At 42.2% G+C, this 14,607-nt stretch overlaps 1 long non-coding RNA gene across 1 annotated transcript in view; it reads left to right on the top strand.

Annotated features, from left to right (window-relative positions):
* LOC134173487 (uncharacterized) overlaps window positions 1-9,594 on the top strand; it is a 50,588-nt gene extending 40,994 nt beyond the window's left edge. Inside the window, exons 2-3 of the long non-coding RNA XR_009968277.1 lie at window positions 8,035-8,167; window positions 8,875-9,594. This is a non-coding gene — a long non-coding RNA (uncharacterized LOC134173487). The remainder of the gene's footprint in view (window positions 1-8,034; window positions 8,168-8,874) is intronic.
* The last annotated feature ends 5,013 nt before the right edge of the window (window positions 9,595-14,607 follow it).

Raw genomic sequence — 14,607 nt, 5'->3', positions numbered from 1 at the left:
TTCAACAGTGCCTTGGTTTTCAGGCTTTAATTCTCCCCCAGTGTGGTGGGACACTGTGCATTTATGACTCCAACAGGCAACCCCTGAGTGGGGCTGTCTCCAGCAAATGTGAAAAATGTCTGGTTTGCTCAGCAGCCTGCAGCTGAGTATTTTGGGCTGGTTTGAGCCAGGAAAGAGGAAAAAGCAGAAAACCACAAAATTTGTTAAGAGCAGGTGGCTTACCTGGAGAGCACTTAGACACCAGTCTGATGCTGGGTGTAGATGACAGGCGACAGAGGGTCTCAAGCCCAACCAAGAGGCAGTGGCTGAGGCGAGGGTCCACAGTGCTATGGTTGATGGAGGTCATGAGGTAACTCCCACCTCCCTTTTTGCCTTCTCTTCATTTCACTTCCCCCCAGCAGTTCTGGCTGGGTGTGTGGACCGTAGGGCTGTGCCCCACCCCATGCTGCTCCATCCTGTATCCCCACTGTCCTACCACTTCCCACCCAGAAACACACGAGGGTTGACCAGGGGCTTCCACACATTGCCTGTCACTGATAAGAGCAATGGAGGAGCTCAACATTAAACCTAACATTTTCAACCTTCTTGCTATAGGGGGTGGGCCTAGCCAGGGTTCAGTATTTGGACCTTGATCTAAACTATAGTTTTTCCCAAGCAGGCAGAGTGGTTGGACCATAGGTTTGCTTTTTTCCATTGTACAAATAAGTGCTAGGTCTAAAATTCATCCCTCTGAGTCCAGGAGAGTCTGCACCCCAGATTTTGCTCTGGAGCATCCCAAATTTGATCCATTTTAAATACTTCTATAAAATATTCCAGTAATAACTTAAGGAACAAGAGATGTATGCTGCCTGTGTAGCAGTTTCATGGTACTTCCCCTAGACATCAGTCTGTGTCAAAATCTGATTTCTGGTAATTTAGTTGAAGCTGGCATTGGTGAATCTTTCTGTTCAGATTGGTGGGTGCTGCTGAAGTGACCAATTGCTGCTCTTCTCCAGCTGATTTTTCTTAACACACTGATGCTTTTATAGATCATCAGTTATAGTTTCTTAGCTTGAGTAGCTGAGAAATACATCAGTGATTCATTTAATGACCAGCTTATTATATATAATAGATAAATATTACATATATATATGTATGTAATATATACATATTAGATTATATAACATATAATAGATTTAAAACAGTTGAATAATTTAGCTAACTAAAAATCCAAACTGGTTGCTCAGTATTGGCAACATATGTTTATGCATTTTCTGTGGGGGAAAAAGCAAAGCAAAAGCAAAGTTACAACATTGCAGCTACAAGAAGACAGAGAGGAGCTCGGAGTTATGAAACTGCTGACTCACTAATTAAATATTTCCTGGAGATATTCTTTAATACGATGTCATAACCATACATGATAACACTTAATAGAAGTGTCAGAGGTGAGACTCGCAAATGCTTTTAAGGTTTTCCCGTTTAAAAATGACAGAAATTTCAAGTATTAGTAATAGTGTCTAATTGATATAGAAGCTTTCAGTTATGAAAGTCCAGAAATAGAGGCTACCCAGGCATCTCGTATGTGCTCAGAGGCACAATGACTTTGTCTAGGCAGGTGATAGGAAAACTGTAACCAGCCAGGGAGCCAGCAAGGGCAGAATGTGCTTTCAAGTGACTCAGGTCCGAAGGCTGTTATTGTTGTCCAGCCTCAGCTTTTCTTTGACTTTAGTCAATGGTGTAAAGAATGTGCTATTCTTCTTTCTGTTTTTTACCCATCTCTTTCCCAAGTTTGCCACTCTCAGTCTTTCTAAATACCACATGGGCTCCAAACATTCTCTCCCATTTATCCTGCCCTGCATATTTGGCTATTTTGTCCCATTCTGTAGACTTGGCCCAGCTCACTCATCCCTTACTAGAACATAAACCTAGACAGAAAGACTGGAAGGGAAAAGAGGAAAGGATATAGTCTTGTACATTGAAAATATGATATAAAAATTTAGCAAAGATACAAACCAAAACCAGGTCCGTTCCCCTTTCCCAAACCTGATTCTTTCCAGTCTTGTCTACATAGGCTGTAGCATTTCCCACCTGGATTTCCATCAACTATTTTTGACACACGTTTGGGTAACAACTCATTGCTGACCCCTGAAATCAAGATAGCCACCCCCTGGTGTGTACCAAATTAATGACTTCTTAGGCAAATTAAAGTTCAGGAAGTGTGACTTTGTGCTACATTACATTTTCATTAAGACCTCCAAGTGATACAAAGGCAGCCTGGCAGGCTTTTTACTATTTTAATTTTTAAAAATGTAGAGAAAGAGGAACGAGATATTTTGGATGTGTACAAGCCACAGTGTCACAGAGGGCTGTCACCTCTGTCCATCCACACCACCATCACGGCTGTGCTGCCCTGAAGCACTCCCAGCTGGCTCCCTTTTGCCTGCCTGGGAAGGAAGGTTAGTACCTTTGCCTCTGTTCACAGTAGAAATATGGAACCCAAATGCTACAGTGACAACCTTGCTGCAAACAAACTTGTGCATTTGGAAAACCAGGTGGCTTCAGCCACAGATGATTTTGTAAGAGGGGTAGATTGCATCTGATAATTTCATAGGCCTTAGTATATTTACTAGGATCCAGAATGTAGCTTAGCAAACGGAAATGTCTTCTCACAGGTAAGACAACTAAGTTTCCTGGGTGCTTTCAGCATATGTTACCCAGCTGTGCATGCTTTCAGTACCGTTTCATCGATTTTTATGTTATAAAGGGCATTCTCCAGGATACAGGGGAGGACCTAAAAAAGGCTAGGAGGATTAGCCAGGTTAATAAATGGTTAAAAGGGTGGTGTCATAGTCAGGGGTTAGGGTGTCTTGAACACGGGACCCAAGCTTGTAGGCCAGGTCTAGTGGGGGCTGGTGGAGCTGGTCTGATGATAAAGAAGGGAAAGAGCAGTTTTGGTAGGAGGCTTGCCAGACTGGTCAAGGAGGCTTTAAACTAGACGTGCTGGGGGAGGGGGGCATCATTCCACCCCAACACACCCAGTCAGTTGACAGCACCTATAATAAATGCTTGGAGCCATGTAGAGATATCCCAGCCGCTCCAGCCAATAAGCCGGCTTCAGTTGGAGCTCGGCTCAGATGCCTCTATACAAACACCCGCAGCATGGGGAACAAACAAGAGGAATTAGAGATGTGTGCACGTCTACGGGGGTATGATATAATAGGCATTACAGAAACGTGGTGGGATGGCTCCTATGACTGGAGTGTTGGAATGGAAGGTTACAGGCTCTTTAGAAAAGACAGGCCTGGCAGGCGGGGAGGAGGAGTTGCCCCTTATGTTAGGGATAGGCTGGAGAGTATGGAACTCTGTCTGGGGACAGGTGAGCAGTTAACAGAGAGTTTGTGGGTCAGGGTTAAAGGGAGAACAGCTATGGGAGACATTACTGTGGGGATCTGTTACAGACCGCCTGATCAAGGAGAACCTGTGGATGAAGCACTCCATAGACAGATAGGAAAAGCCTCACACTCGCAGGCCATTGTTCTCATGGAGGACTTCAACCACCCTGACATCTGTTGGAGGGACAGTACGGCCCGGCACAAGCAATCCAGGAGGTTCCTCGATTGTGTGGAAGACAACTTCCTTCTGCAAGTAATAGAGGAGCCGACAAGGAGAGGTGCCATGTTTGACCTCATGCTCACCAACAGGGAAGGGCTCGTTGGAAATGTGACGCTCCAGGGCAGCCTTGGTTGCAGCAATCATGAGATGCTCGAATTTGAGATCCTCAGGCCAGTGAGAAGAGTGTGCAGCAAGCTCACTGCCCTGGACTTCAAAAGAGCAGACTTTGGCCTCTTCAGGAACCTGCTTAGTAAGCTTCCATGGGATACAGCCCTAGAGGGCAGGGGGGCACAAGATTGTTGGTTGATATTCAAGGATCACCTGCTCCAAGTTCAGGAGTGTTGCATCCCAACTAGAAGGAAGTGCAGCAGGAGGGCCAGGAGACCTCCTTGGATGGATAAGGAGCTCCTGAGGAAAATTCAGATGAAAAAAAGAGGCTTATAATAAGTGGAAGCAAGGACAGGTGGCATGGGAAGAGTACAGGGATGTTGCCCGGGAAGCTAGGGACCAGGTTAGGAAAGCTAAGGCCCAGTTAGAATTAAACTTGGCTAGGGATATTAAGGATAACAGGATGGGATTCTACAGGTACATAGCAAATAAAAACAGACTAGGGAGAACGTAGGCCCTGGATTTGGAGAAGGCTGAGGTTCTGAATGACTTCTTTGCCTCGGTCTTCACTGGCAAAGGCTCTGACCAAACCACCCAAGTCTTGGAAGGCAGATGCAGGGACTGTGAGAATGAAGACCTTGCGCCCACTGTAGGAGAGGAACTGGTTCACGACCATCTTAAAAACCTGAACGTGCACAAGTCCATGGGCAGTGAAGAAATCCATCCGCGGGTGCTGAAGGAGCTGGCAAATGAAGTTGCTAAGCCGCTGGCCATCATATTTGAGAAATCATGGCAGTCAGGTGAAGTTCCCGACGACTGGAAAAAGGGAAATATAACCCCCATTGTCAAGAACGGGAAAATGGATGACCCGGGGAATTACAGAGCAGTCAGTCTCACCTCTGTGCCTGGCAAAATCTTGAATTTGAAGAGACATCAATTTGAAAGGTGGACCACTCGGTGGATAAAGATCTGGCTGGATGGCCTCACGCAAAGAGTTGTGGTCAATGGCTCAATGTCCGGCTGGAGACCAGTAACAAGTGGTGTCCCTTAGGGATCGGTGTTGGGACCAGTCTTGTTTAACATCTTTGTCGCTGACATGGACAGTGGGATTGAGTGCGCCCTCAGCAAGTTTGCCGATGACACCAAGCTGTGTGGTTCGGTTGATACACTGGAGGGAAGGAATGCCATCCAGAGGGACCTCAACACGCTTGTGAGGTGGGCTGATGCCAACCTCATGAAGTTTAACCATGCCAAGTGCAAGGTCCTACACCTGGGTCGGAGCAATCCCAGGCACAGCTACAGGTTGGGCAGAGAAAAGATTCAGAGCAGCCCTGCGGAGAAGGCCTTGGGGGTGCTGGTTGATGAGAAAATGAACATGAGCAGGCAGTGTGTGCTTGCAGCCCAGAAAGCCAACCGTATCCTGGGCTGCATCAAAAGGAGAGTGACCAGCAGGTCAAAGGAGGTGATCTTGTCCCTCTACTCTGCTCTTGTGAGACCTCACCCGGAATATTGTGTGCAGTTCTGGTGTCCTCAACATAAAAAGGACATGGAACTGTTGGAACAAGTCCAGAGGAGGGCCACAAGGATGATCAGGGGACTGGAGCACCTCCTGTATGAATACAGGCTGAGGAAGTTGGGGCTGTTCATCCTGGAGAAGAGAAGGCTGCATGGAGACCTCATAGCAGCCTTCCAGTATCTGAAGGGGGGCCTATAGGGGTGCTGGAGAGGGACTCTTCATTAGGGACTGTAGTGACAGGACAAGGGGTAACGGGTTAAAACTTAAACAGGGGAAGTTTAGATTGGATATAAGGAGGAAATTCTTTCCTGTTAGGGTGGTGAGGCACTGGAATGGGTTGCCCAGGGAGGTTGTGAACGCTCCATCCCTGGCAGTGTTCAAGACCAGGTTGGATGAGGCTTTGGGTGATATGGTTTAGAGTGAAGTGTCCCTGCCCATGGCAAGGGGGTTGGAACTTGATGATCTTAAGGTCCTTTCCAACCCTAACTGTTCTATGATTCTATGAAAGGGCATCTCTGACCACCTAGCTAGGCTGTTTGCTAATGTTCTTCCCTAACCAGAGAAGGGTTTGCATCACTGATATTACAGGATGACATTACAGTGTGACATTTTCAGAAAAACAGAAATGTTTTGTAACACTGCAGCCTCTTGGCTCACACTTTTCTTGTTCCTTCTTCCTATGAAAACTGCAACAACAACAACAGGTAAACCTTTGAGAGTGATTGAGCAAGTTGCTGGTTAGTTATAGGGCTTGTATTACAAACTCCTGCAAGCGCAGTTTGTCTGCCACAGATGTCAGCAGCTAATGTGCTTGCTCTCTCAAACAGATGCAGAGGCTAGTGCCAGTCGAGTTCTGCTAGTCCCTTAATGACTTATTTCTGCCTCTGACATATGCTGGGAAAGGACAGATAAACTTTTCTCACAGGTCACTGTGAAAGAACAGGAAATTGCACTGAACTGCAATTCACTGCAATGTAATAAGTAAATAAATGCCCCAAAGCAAAGGAGGGTCCACAGGGATCTTCTCAAGCCAGCCCAAGCACCAGCTGCAATGGTGCTTCTGCAGGCTGGCAAGCTAAGTGAGAGTTCCAGAATCAAGGCTAAAATCCACAGCACCCGTGTGTAGAAACCTCATGTGGATCTCAAACGACATCCATGGTTGCACTTGTTTCAAAGCAAGCTTTTCCCGGGTGAGTTGCAGAAGGTAAAGCTCTCTCTTCAGTAAACTCTCAATTATGGATTATAGGAAAAGAGAAGTTACATTTTATTTCAGCTGCAGAGGTTGTCAAGAAAAAGTTGTACCTTTCTGAAACCAATGCCACCAGTGTGAATTAGAACAATGCTTAGAACGATGAGATATTGTCCCTAACCGGGTGTCATAACATAACTGAGAGCTACAATAAAAGCATACGCCCCATACCTGTCAGTTTTAAGTAACATTTTGCCTAACTGGACTTGTAAATTCCTGCTTTCTGCTATTGTCTTTTACTTTATTTTCTTCCTTACACACAACATGGGCTGTTACATCACGGCTATAATATTTTTGAGACTTAAATAGGAACAGAAAGAAAACACAAAACTGTACTTGAAAATATCCAGATATTTGTATCTAAGTCTCCTTTACCAAACTGGAAAATGGATTCAAAGAGAGACTCATCTGAAATGAAAAAGGCCACAGGGTGTAACTAGGGTGCTGGCAGATTTACACTGAAGTGTAGCTGGACACTTAGTTTCTGCTTGTTTTATTGGAATGTGGTACATGGATTATACATTTTGCACATGCTTCTTTGCAGAGCAGCACAGGGAATTATTAGCTAAAGACCTGTCTCATTCTTTGAAAATAATTATGTCCTATTATAATGCTTGGGTTCTAAGCTGGAATTAGGGATGGAAATTATTTGCATATACGTTTTCTGCAGGGTTGCAATGTACACAAAACTTGTACTGTACATGCATATTTGGTGTAAATAGTCCAAGATAGTCTAATTTAATGAACAAGTGGTTCATCAGGGCACTGCAGTTCTGTTGACAGGATAGGGTACCTTCCACTCCACATCAGAGATTTGGGAAGATGTCTGACCAGAATTAGACCCCAAAAGAGCAGAGTCATGTAGTAAGCTAGGAGGAATTAATTGCCTGAAATGCCTTGCAGTGGGATGTGAGTATGCTCAAATGCCTGCTCAGAACAGGAGCTGACTGCAGTCTCCAGTATCTGGAACAAAGCCTTTTTGTGTGGAAATGACTGGGCAGGCACAGGAGGGGAGCAGACCTCGCCGTACAGGCAGATACAAGATGGACAATATAAGTGTAATGCTAAAAAGAGTATCTCCAATTTGGAAAAACGCTTTAGAGAATGGAAATTTTGTGTGAATACTCCTGGGAACAAGAGAAGTAACACTGCCCGGGTGCCCGCGCAAGGATCAGAGCCTTGTCTGGCCACAGGCTTTCATGTGCCAGCTCAGTTAATACATGTGCAGTCAGCAACTTAAATAGGGGAAAAGCTATCGGCTGGTGAATTATCTTTACATGAAACACCAGTACTGTGTGTCCTACATGGAGGTGCCTACTCATTAGTTGTCGCTTTCAAGTCAATGTTGGCTTAAGATCTGGCCTGAAAGAAACCCACAGTGCTCTATAGAAATTGAAACATTTCTTTTAAACAGATAATAAAAAGTGAGATTGATGAAGAAAAGGACTGAAAAACAAACATAAATCTATCTCGGGTGTAATAATTAGTGAATTTAGTAAATTAAAGAGAAACAAGGTACTTGAGGGAAAGTAAACTGGCTTTTTTAAACCCTCCTTACTTTTATTTCTAGGGTGCTTCAGCTGACTGTTTGAAGGTATTTTCTCAGCTGTGAACAATTCATAGGAAGAGAATAAAATCTGAAAAACACATTCCTTCAGTAATACTCAACTATAAAAAACTCACCAGCACATCCAAACTGTAATGTGAGTACTTGGATTTTTCCAGCCACACCTTAAGTATCTGAAGATAAACTTTGATGTCCTAAAATAATGCTGCTTAAATGTTGCTTGATACTTTTTTTAGGCTGTGGCAGCTCTCATTTGATCCTCGCATATAAGTCCCTTTCTCTATTCCTGAATTAAAATGTTCTCTTTTCTTTGCATATTTTCACTGTAATTACTGAACTTTACTTCAGAAATAGTTAATATAGAGTCCAGACTCTAAAGAATTATTAAAGATGAGCTTTTTTAAAGCTACTCAGATACCTTAAGATGCAAATAAGCACTAACTACATAACTACTAGTATGGATATCTGATCTGGGGCGAGTTTCGTTCCTAGATACTTTGAAAAGTGTATTTTCCTTGGTCATTTAAATAGCTTTAAAGTATCTAACCCAAGTGCCCAGTTCTAGTCCAGTGTTGTATGCCACCCTTCAAAATCATGGAGGTTGCCTCCAGTCCTGTCTTAATCCAGCTCTGCAGAAGTCATGCACATATTTAAGCATGTAAATACTCCCAGTAGAACTGAAGAGACAGCGTCCAGCTGAAAACCAGACAAATATTAAAGGAAAAAAGTGTGATAGTCTGTAGAGAGACTGTGTTCATAATGTGTATTCAAACAAGAGGCTAAATTAAGGCTGTTTGCATGGCTTTCAGCCTGCATTTCGAGCATGTGCTTTTTTAACTACAGGCTCCTGTACAGAAAGTTGTTGATGCTCCTGAAGGCACTTTGCCTGCTGTTCTATGCCAGTGGAAACTAGGGCTGAGGCAATGAAGCATAGATGGTTGTTTTAAAATGGACCTAGACATATTTCTGAAACACAATTAAAAAAAAATGCAATTAAAGTATTTTCTATGGTGCTATGTTGTTAATACTGGTTTGACCACCACCGGATTCTAATATGGGATATGTCTCTTTGTCAGTGTGATTGTATTAAGCACAGTGATAGCTAACTCTTACGAGTTTTCTACAGTCTTTGCAATACCATGGACACTATTTCAGGAATTTTAAACTTCTGCCTAGTATCGGAAATCATTCAGATACCACACTGAAACCTGAGAAATCATGTACCTGCACCCTCATTTTCAGTAGGCAGTGTGAGTAGCATCTAGCCTAAAATCCTTATCTCTATGAAAACGGTGCCCTGTCCCAACATGTGGTGTATTCAGCCACTGACAGGTCTTCATGCAGGTGATAATATTTTTTGTGTGATATTTTATTAATCCAAAATGCCATCACTTACAACCCACAGAGGGATATGCCAGAAGTGGCAGGAAGCCCCACTTCTCAGCACCCTGTGTTTAAATCAAACTTTCACCTCAGTAGAGCTGACTGTAGTGCTGCGAAGCTACTTCAGAGAAAAAAAGTGATCAGAAATTGTGCCTTGTGGCTTTTCTGCTACTTTGTGTTTGGTTTCTCTCTGAGATATGCCTTTCTTCATTCCCCATGAGAAACGATGCCATTTTATTACATGGTTAAAGTAAGTTTATGTGTTTATTCACTTAATTTTGTCTGAACATACATAACGGCTTCCTATTTAAGTAGCAATATAGCTGTCACTTAGTGAAGCCTTAAGACTGTAAGCTGTACAAGTGCTGAGCTTGCCAAAATGTCACTTACTGAAACCTCACGAATTTGTATAAATTGTAGAAATGTTGAGTTTGCCAAAATACAAGCAACTGTCTGTGTTTTCTTCAGCCTGCTTGAGTCTGGCATGGGGAGAAATCCTTTCAAAACAGCTGGGTTAGATGAGCTGAAGCTGATTTTTAGGTGAAACCATGTTTTGAGCAGTATCTGTGATAGCAGTTCAAGTCACCTACCTTATTAGGTATTTTTTGTTTGCTTGCTGTAGAGAGCTGCAAAATACATTTCAGTATGGGCTAGCAGCCCAGTTGCATATCCTAATAGCAGAATAAAAAATTACACCCTTTGATTCCTATGCCTCCTTTTCTGTGGACCTATCCATGCCATAGTCGCACTCCCATGCCAAAGTGTAGGTGCACCAAGTGTGGTGTGAAGTGAGAAGCTCCTGGGTCAGGCAGGCAGCTACATTGCCTATATGCTGCTCTCTGAAGATCGATCTACTGTCAGAAGGCACCATTTTTACACTTGGGTGTACCCTCTGTAGGACGTAAGCAATATTAAACTCATGTGAGAATTGGCATTCATCCAGTTACAGGCAAATGCATCAGGAGTAAAAGAGGTCAATCAATGTTAATGACTGGTAATGAAACCCACAATGGAAAGAATTGTAGATATGATGCTACAGGAAATAGAGGCTTCCTGGAAGTGAATGTATAATTCCTCTGTTAATCCATTTTGGTTCTAAGTAATAAATTTTGAAGGTTCAAGTCTTGTACCATGTCTGCAAAGGTCAGTCCGCACACAGCCTGAGTCTACAACCCCCCCTGGAAGTCAGTAAGGGCAGATCTCTGCATCGTGTAAATTCTTTCAATTCTATCACCACAGAGAGAGAGAAACGTGGGGTTCCTTTGAGGTCCACAACTCATTCTTTTCCCATTAGAGCTGGAAATGCTTTTAAAGAATGCAAATATATGGTACTCAAAAAAGCACAAAAAAGATGCCTATATTTAAAGCCTATGAACCAGGCGTGTGGATGGTACAGAACTATCCGAGTTTTCCAAACTGGGGGACTGACTGGATGAGGTAGGCAGCTGACAGGGCATGTGTAACCTCTGAGGAGCTGGCATGGCAGACAGGAAGGAGAGTGGAGATGAATAATGAAAAGCAAACCAGTACCTGCATTTCTGCTTTTGGAAGACGTGATCTCACAAATACGTACCTTGCCCGAGGAATCGTCATCCCAGTAAGAGCAGCAGTTACACCTCCCCTCCCGCTGGCCGGAGCGTAAGGGCTGTTTTCCATATGCTGCAAAATTTCCGCCTAATTCTTGCAGACTAATATGCTGGTGAGCATAGCAGAGCTCCCCACAAAGAAGGCTGTTCAAAATGATCATGCTACCCCCTATGAGCCACTGGGTTCTCCCCTCTGTGTGATGAGGTGAGAGGATGAAGAAATTGAATGAAATTTTAAATGCATAAAGCTCCCTAGTCCCCATTCTAAATAATCCCTTAGGAAGCTTACATTAATGTAAATTTCACATAATCTCATTGTCCAGGATGCTACCTGCCATCCTAGTAGTAGTCCTCAACAGATCAACACTGAGAATACAGGCATTTAAAAAGGAATATAGGTTTGGAGTTGCACATGTTATTATGGCTGGGTATGGATAATAGTATAGGTATTGTTAGGGAATTATAAAGTCCTTTAAGCCCCCTAAAGCGTTTAACAGTGAATATTTAGGATGAAATTGCAAGGTGGTTTCATTAAGTTTGCCGAATACTCTCCTGTTAGCTGTAGTGGGCAAGTTGCTAGCTTTAAATTAGATTTTGTGGCATCTTTGAAGGTGCTGTACGATTTAGGGCACCTAACTCTACATGGGCTGAGTGAATACCAGGTGAGAATGGGGCATAAATACCTACAAGCTCCATTATGCATTTATTTCAGCTTTACCTTTTTTAGTTCTGGTTTCTGCTGCCAAGTGCTACAAAAGGTATGAAGCACAATATTGTCAAATTGGCAACAAATTATCAAAACTTAAATTTCAGTTCATAAGAGGATTTCTTTTGCATTTTGGAAAAAGCAGTTGGTAATGGGGCACATAGGGAAAGCCCTTCTGATGGGGCATAGACAATTCTTTAGAGTCATTCAACAAGCTGAGCTGAGAGCCCGTAGCTCTGTCTGCCTGTAACTTGTCTTTTCGGTCTGTTACATGTCTATAGTCTATGCCACATCTGCTCCTCTGCATATATTTACTATATAATGCACTGAGTCTGCTCACCCTCAGCTCTCACAGGAAATTGAGGGTTTGTCTTTGCTAGAATTTGAATTGTAAAGTTTGTCTGTGCCGTATGTTGTATATGTAATGTTCTTTGCCACTTTTTCTCAGAGCACTAAATTTGATATCCATCAATTAATTTTGAAGTGGAACTGAATTATAGGTGGCCATTTCTTGCCATCCTACATTTAGATAACTTGTGGTGTTATCTCTTGTACCAATTTCTGTGGCTAATTTGTGTATGGATGTGGACTTTCAGAAGACTCTGAATATTGATTTTGAATAAAAGTTCTGCTTAACCTGACTTACAAGTTCTTCTTGAGTTCCTGCAGGGAAATCTCAATGGACCAGGACCTCACCTTTTAACTCCTCTGTTGTTATGATCTACCTGGTTTCTTCCATGATCTCAGGCCATACAGGCTGGGTACAAATCTGAACAGGGCATAAATATTCGAAATCTCACCAGCAGCTACTGAAATAGGAAAAAATCAGAGTGAAAATAAACCACAAAAATGTAAATTCCAATTAAAAAACTTGATATGGTTGGACTTGATGATCTTAAAGGTCTTTTCCAACCTGGACGATTCTATGATAGAAACCAGCTAATGTCTGAGCTGGCTTTCAACCAGATTTATTTTATGCAACATTGTAACAAAGTTTGGTTTGTGGGTTTATTTTTTAATAAAAGGGTTAAAAATAAAAGAAATCAAATACATGCTGGTGACCAGGAGTGCAACAGTAAGGCTCAAACAAAGGAAAGACTTGAAAGTACTAAGAATACAGAATGATGGGAGAAAACAAAAGGCAAAGAGGTATATTTAGAGAAAGCAACATACTTTTAATCATTACGTAATGTTTAGCCTAAGGGTATCACGAAAATACGCCAAGTAAAATAGAAAGTAAAAAACTGGCTGTCTCCAGAAAGAGTTGATTATTTGGTTTTGGAGAACAGAAAAAGACATTGAATTGGGGAAAGGAGGAAAAGGGACTTTGATATGTAGTTTAAATGTTAGATGTACTCAGTAAAAGAGGAAGGAAGAAAGATCCAAATAGCTGAGGTTAGGGGTATGATATTTAGAAATGCAAATTTAAAGTGAACTGTGGCGAGGATGCTGTACAGACAGATAAGGGTGAAAGAGATGAAAAAGAAAAGGGAATGGTATAGGTGAAGATACTAAATATCAAACTGAGAATCTCAGAAGTACAGGTCAGAAGGGACCACTGACAGAAGGAAAAAATGGAGACACCTGAAGGGAGAGAAAGATTATGTGTTTATAACCAATTTTTTCAGACATCCCAGGTGACTGCTGGAAAAAGTACTCCTCACCCTCCTCTACAAAAGGGAAATACAAAAAGAAATGTGGACATACTAAATATTCTCAGCTAAATGAAACAAAGATTTGGGAAGACCACTAAATAGAGCAATGGAGAAATTTGGGCCTGAGATCACGAGCATGTGTACCAAGAGGGTGACAGCAGCTGGTAAGTATTATGATTCAAAAATACCACCTGCAAAAGATAATATTAGAAATAGGGAGAGTATGGAGAAAAGCAGCTTGCCAGAAGGTTGCGCCAATGATCCTAACACTGAAGCTAGAGTATCAAATGATAAAAGGCAATAGTTAAAAAAGTATGTGGAAAAGGAAAGAAATATACTTTTAAACGGCAAAATATCATAGTCCATCATTTATACAGCTTAGCACTGACCCCACTAGAAGAAAGCAGTGGTTTCAGTAAGGTGTCTCCTTGTATGCATGATACAAAAATGACTTTGAGGATGCTTTTCATTATATCAGACATACTTTCCAAATATTTTTTTTCAATTTTGGCCTTGTTTGGAAGTCAGTTATATTTTTAAAGCTTCATACTTTGAGTTCATGCCTCTAGAAGTCACCTTGGGTTAGTGAAAGCGACCTCACTGACTAGATGCCAAAGTACACAATCATTAGCTAAGTGGAAAAGCATACAGCAAAAAGCACGTAGATGTCCAAACTAATATCTGAAGTATCAGAGTAAATGGCAGCTTTAGTAACCTGCCTTTTGTAGAAAAGGTTCCTCTTTTTAAACATGGCGCAGTCTAAAGCAATGTTTTTCTTCTCACACCAAAAGATCCTACCTCAGATATAAAAAGCCAGTGTCCTGGTGATTTACCTAGACACTGTGAAAAAATCTCTAGCTCTAACTGTGTACACGGGCTAAAATAACTAACATTTACATAGCGTACCACTTCCTTTTTTGCTGCTAGCATTTTGGATCTAAGGAGTCTGCATTTCCCTGTGAACAAACACCTGAAAGAGCAACAAGCTTCAGAATGGATTTCACATTCCCTGTTTGACTACAAATGTGACCAAATTCCAGGTGAAAAGAAATACTTGGCCTCCTCAATAATTCTGAAAGCTATAGCATTAGAATATAAAGTGTCTGACCTAAAAAAAAAACTCAACTATTTCAGTGAGTTCATTTTTGCTTTGTTTCTCAGAATGAACTAGGTGGCTAGGAAAAAAATCATATATTCTCTAAAGAGATGGGATTTTGACAGGTTCTATGTTTTGTAAAGCAAATTA

The sequence above is a fragment of the Pezoporus occidentalis genome, unplaced genomic scaffold (genome assembly GCF_034315485.1).
Source record: "Pezoporus occidentalis ecotype Australia unplaced genomic scaffold, CSIRO_AGI_Poc_V1 ctg53, whole genome shotgun sequence".
Lineage (NCBI taxonomy): Eukaryota > Metazoa > Chordata > Aves > Psittaciformes > Psittacidae > Pezoporus > Pezoporus occidentalis.
The sequence above is the reverse complement of the archived record's forward strand: the minus strand, read 5'-3'. Positions and strand labels throughout refer to the sequence as shown.